The 6,000-nt window shown below is 35.5% G+C and overlaps 1 non-coding gene across 1 annotated transcript; it reads right to left on the reverse strand.

Moving 5' to 3' along the window:
- Positions 1 to 3,878: 3,878 nt before the first annotated feature.
- Positions 3,879 to 3,985, reverse strand: LOC150105027 (U6 spliceosomal RNA). Its single transcript, XR_016548634.1, has one exon. It is a non-coding gene; the product is annotated as a U6 spliceosomal RNA (small nuclear RNA).
- Positions 3,986 to 6,000: the final 2,015 nt, after the last annotated feature.

Raw genomic sequence — 6,000 nt, forward strand, 5'->3', positions numbered from 1 at the left:
AAGTGGTTCCATTTTGATGATGAGGTCGCACACTGTTCTTATATTGTATATTTCATGTTTGTCTTTATCTATCTCGATTAGTATTAGCGGCATCGGGGTTTTGTCTCCTCTATGCATTCTCGAGACTTTTATGGGTGCAAAGCCCTGTCTTGTGAGGTCTGCTTTTACTTCTTCTGTTGTTATTGATTCGACTACTCCCCTTATTACAACTTTCAAGTTTTTCTCGCTTTTTAATGCGAATGTGTGGTAAGGGATCAGTGAGTCGTCTAGTTTTTTAGTGAGGTTTCTGAAATCTGTTACTGTTTCGGGTTGTATTCGTATTCCCTCCGCTGTATTTCTTGCTGTAGAGAACTTGATCTGGCTGTGTTTCATGATATTTGCTGTCTCCGTCCATTTTTCCTTCGATCGGAGGATAACTGGAGGAATGCGTTCTTTTTTTGTGTTGGTTGATGCGTCCATTGGTGTTTCCTGTTCTCCTGTGTCCGTGACCTTTCGTCGTTTGTTTCTGTTGATTACTTCGAAGTCTTCCGTCTTGTCTTCTGAGTTTGAGTAGTGTTCTTGTGGGGTGGGTTCTGGTTGTTCAGTTTCTAAGTCAGTGGGGCCATGAGGTTCTTCGTCGTTTGGTGCTGATTGTATGAGTGTTACAGTGCCCGGATATCTGGTTTCCAGTTCTGAACCTATCTTTCTGAAGAGTGTTATTAATTGTTCATAGCTAAAGTTTGTTAACGTTAGTTCCTCCATTTGGATCTGCCGGTATACTATTGTGAGTTGGTAGTGGATGGGTAATAGTAAATAGAATAGAAAATTTACTTACGGTGTCCGGATTCTCTTCCATGCACCTTCTTTAGCTGCTTCGTACAGACGATCCTAATCCACTTGTAGATGCGAGTTAATTCACACACTCTGTATACTATATATCCTATTTGACTATCGATCATCCAAATTTTTCAATGCTTCAATACACTTTAAACTTCCGACCTTGAACTGCTAAACTCCCTTGAACTGCTAAACTGCTGTGTTAAAGACACTCAGTCTCAGCGATCACCTTGAACTGCTGCGTGAAGTTCACAATAACCTTTTTTTTCCGAGAATACAATCATCGATACCTACTTGACTTAAGTAGCTATGGCAACTAGGGGTTGCCGATTAGTGTATCCTCGTAATCAGGTCAACTTACAAAACTTTCATAGTCTCTGCAAATATTTGGCTTTGAAATAATGTTGGATCAAATATCCACTTTGCCGATGTACTTAAAAAATGTTTATTTCCAGAATTTTCCATTTAAGATCTTCGGACTCGCGTTGACCGCCGATAAGGAGGGGGAAATACGGTTTACATGGTAAATTTAGGAATTTGCTGCTCACCTTCTACGAGAATGTAGAAGCCAAATACTCGTGAACAAAAAACTATCTGGATCGTATAAAATAAAATGCTCTGGAAGACAAAAGGACCCTTGCATATACGCTGAGGATAGCACATTAGACCTAGAGACGAAAAGGTCCATAGAAGAAACGAAAAAATTAATAGATGCTTTTGCAAGCGCCTCTGTACTGAAAGTAAACCTGAATAAATCTCATTTACATACTTATAGGCAAATGGAAAAAGAATCCCATAGTAACCTTTCCCGTATCACGACACGTAGAATTGAGGCAAATCACACTTCGCCTTGTACTTCAACCTTCTAATAAACACGAAAAGTCAATTTTCTATTTAGAATTTCTTCTATTTAGCTGAAAAAACTAACAAAAACAATTGAAATTATTTAATGTAAAACATGTAATTAATGTAATAGACATGAAACTATATATCAAGGTAAATATAATTAACTGCCATTCCCTAATTATAAGAAAAGGAAGTTAAAAAAAATGCACAATCCTCTTTAGTTACCCCCACCTCCCCGATAATTATCTTTTTTTTTTAAAAAAAAAGAAACACGTATCAGGTACATAATGTGTACCTCTTTCAGCGTTAGTTGGAGAGAGTTATGAACAGAAGAAAGAAGCCACTGTTCAATCATCTCTTGAATGTCATACGGAAGACTGAACAACCAAATTAAAATAATAATAATAATAATAATTCGCATATTACTTATACTATATTATATTACTTTACATTAATAATTACACACTGAAATATCATTTGTGTACGCAACAGAATTAACGTTTAAAACACGTCAATGCACTATCGCATACAAGTACTGTAAACACTCATGAGGAATAGGGTGGGATTGAGGGGTGCGGAGGTTAAATCCTCCTTATGCAACTGAAACATTTATATCCTTCATGCAATTATTCTCTCCTTCTCATTTTATACTTTTTCCATAAATTCTTTCACTTCCAATTGCTGATAGATTTTTTTTTGTCATCTACTTAAAAAAACAGAAAACGTCTTTATCTTTCATACTCTTGGTATACAGTTTACTTAAATAGACGTTTCTCATCTAGCTTCAATGGTATCAGTAATGTCCACTAAATGAAAAGATCTGGGTTCGAAAAAGACGTAGGATGCAAAGAAACTCGGATTTATTCATTCCACAAAACAGGCGAATAGTACAAAAGCATACACGATTAACAGACATGAGAATATATTCTGGCCTCATTGCCTTAGTTTGTTAGCTACGACTATTATACTAACTTTCTTTGTAATTCCTTCTTCTTTTTAAGCATCACGAACCCTTAAGGTTCTTAGCTGCAAACACCACAGTTCTCCGTTTTTTTTTTCCTATCCTTAGCCAACTCCTTCCAGTATCGCAGCTTCATGTCTATTTCAATGTTATCTATTCATCTTCTGCGGGGTCTTCCTCTAGGATCTTCCATTTGGGCAGTGGCGTAGCTAGAGCTATTGCTGCCAGGGGCAGTCCCTGAGTTTGTCACCACTCTCAATACACACTAAAAATACTACAGAAAGTCAAAACGACGTATAGGGAAATAAATTAAAACACTATGTTTATTTTTGAAATAAAACTTTAATTTCAACATTCTAAAATGCTATTTTTCTTGCTTTTCTGTAAGCAAAATCGTCGATGACATTGGCGAAGTCTATTTCATAGTAATGTAGGTAATTCTTAATCAATTTTAATTTAGAAAAATTCCTCTCACAACTAGCAACACTTAGAGCAATTGTGAGGAAAATTTGCAGTAGTATTACAATATTTTGAAATGAGTTCTCGAGACTGTATTTTAGAATTAACTGCAAAAGTTCAAAAAGGTTCAAAGTGCCACCCGGGGCGGACCTCCCCCCCCCCTAGCTACGCCTCTGCATTTGGGCGAGGTAAAAAGGTACTCCTGTAATTCCACATAAGTTATTTTCCCTTTAAGACTTTCGCATATTTTTACAATTCAGAAGTTATTGCTAAATGATTATTCTCACCAGCTGGAAGCAATAAACATCAGTCATAATCAGATCTTCTCATACAATAACCGAATCCCAAACCATGATCCTCACATATCTTCCATTAGATGCTGTCTACAGCATGTTCCTCCACAACTCCAAAAAGTGAATTCCTTTATTAATATATATTACTACTACCATCCAGTCTATATTACCTAAAAACCTACCTGACATTCTTCGTTCACTGGACTATAGAAGACTATTCCTTCAAATATAATAAAGAAATAAATTTATAAATATATATATTAAATAAACAAATCACTATGTACATGCATATGGAAATATGCATGTACATAGTGATTTGTAAATATGCGATCAGTGACATGTAAATTTGCTATCAGTGTGTAGTTGTTCTTTATTATTCACTGAGTGAAGTTTTTTTTTTTTTTTGATGAAAATAAATACATACAGTAATTGCGATTGTTTCTAACTGTATAACTGTATTTCTAATAAGAAAATTCTCTAGAAGGAGAAAAGACAAAAAATGAAAAAATGTGGAACGCTTCACGATTTTGCGTGTCATCCTTGCGCAGGGGCCATGCTAATCTTCTCTGTATCGTTCCAATTTTAGAATATGTACTGCCGAAGCAAGTACAACAATATATTTTCTTCTTTCGTATTTATAGTATCAATAATTTATGATTATTCATAAATGGTGTTTTTAAATAAAGTAGAAAAAATCTTATAAATTATTAAAATAACATTGAGTTATATTCGTAATTTTCAAAACTTTATCGGTTACAATCATATTTATAACAAATAATAGTTCATAAAAATTATATATTCATGATATATAAATTATTTTGTCACAGAATTTTTATGCTTGAACCTATGGAAACTCCATGACGTCAATTCAAAAGGTGGATGGTTTATGACTTGGACTGTATTATGTGCTCTTAGATATAACGAGCACTTGATTTGGAGTCCTTGATTATCACTCGGGAGTTCACGATGTAATTTTGCAGCGTAGGACGCGGTATATATGAGAGATAACATTCATTACTAGTATGTGCTAAAATGCAAAAAAAAAAAAAATAATAATAATAAATAAATAATAAATAAAAATAAAGAACAAACACTGCAAATATAATTCATGATTGTACAAATTAAGTGAATATTGAATCCAACATTATTTCATAGCCGAATATAGAAACTACAAGAGTTTCATGCCGAATATATATATATATAGAAACTAAAAGTTTCGGCGGAACAAGCACAAGTAGTAAAACGTTGGTCAACTCGTAGCAAAGGTGCGGCAAGCTAAAGATCACTTTCCTTAGTATTTTCCATAAATGTAAAGCACATCTCCTAGAGGATATGTATGATAGAAATATGTAATATAAATATGATAAATATTGAATCCAACATATTTCAAGTTTCGTGCTGAAATTATAGAAACTAAAAGTTCGGCGGACGCAAGCATAAACAGTGCCATACTGGGCAACTCGTTGCACAGGTGGGACAAGCGCAAGAGGACCCTCCTCAGTATTTTCCATAAATGTAAAGCACATCACCTATTGCAGCGCTTCCCAACCTGTGGGCCGCAGGTTTTGTTGAGGGGGGCGTGAAATAATGAAAACAAATTTAAAATCTTTTAAGACTAAGTAGATTTTTTTTATCTTAAAAGAAATGTATTTAATTTTTATTATTTATTAATTTTTTGGTTATTTTTTATATTTTAATGAAAAAAATCACATTGGTGCGGATCGCAAATTTTACTTCCTGCGTATTTCGGCGCTTAATGAATATTAGTAAATATATAGTTATTCATATAAGTTTGATTTCAAAGCAGAAATTTAAGAATTGCAGTCTCAAATACTTCTCCTGATATTGGTCACTTAACATTTGTGGCTGGATGGACCTCAATCCCTTGGATTATAATCCCTTCATCTCTGTGAAAAATGGCTTAAATTAATAAGAATTTATCGAGCACCTGGCTCATCATTTTAGGGCAGTGTGGGAGCGTCTGTACCGATGAGCAGAGCCGCTTTCGGACGCTTGTGTTTCCACCTATCGTTTTCATCATAGTTAGATGACTCTCGAATGAGTTGATTGGGATGACTAGCTGCTTTGGTGAAATATGTAGTGGCAGTATCACGGAGAAGCATGTGAATATCAAGAATGTCAGCATCTCGGTGGAGGAGAGCATTCCTGACAAACCACGGAGCATTGAATATCATACGGAGACATTTGTTCTGGATGACCTGTAGCTTTTTGATGTTGCCAGGAGAGGTGTGACCCCAACCCGGTGATCCATAATTTAATGTGGGTCTAATGATTGTTTTGTAGATCCGTAATTTGTTTTCGGTGCTGACACGGCTTCTTCGGTTGAGAAGAGAGTAAAGTTGCATAATTGCGGAGATTGCCTTGCTGCAGGCATAGTCTATGTGAGAGTTAAAGTTGAGGCGGTTGTCCAGTTGAATACCTAAATATTTGGTGCTGGATTTCCATGGAATAGTTGTGTTGAAAAGTTTGACTTCTCCGTAGTGGGATGCCTTCCGTCTTGTGAAGAGAATGGCAGTACTTTTGTCGGCATTCACAGCTATTCTCCATTTCCTGAGCCATTTTTCTAGGTTTGTTGCTGCGGTGTGTAGACGCTGTGTAGCTAAG

This window comes from Typopeltis vanoorti, chromosome 7 (genome assembly GCF_054136105.1).
Source record: "Typopeltis vanoorti isolate ZY-2024b chromosome 7, IOZ_Tvanoo_1.0, whole genome shotgun sequence".
Taxonomy (NCBI): Eukaryota; Metazoa; Arthropoda; class Arachnida; order Uropygi; family Thelyphonidae; genus Typopeltis; species Typopeltis vanoorti.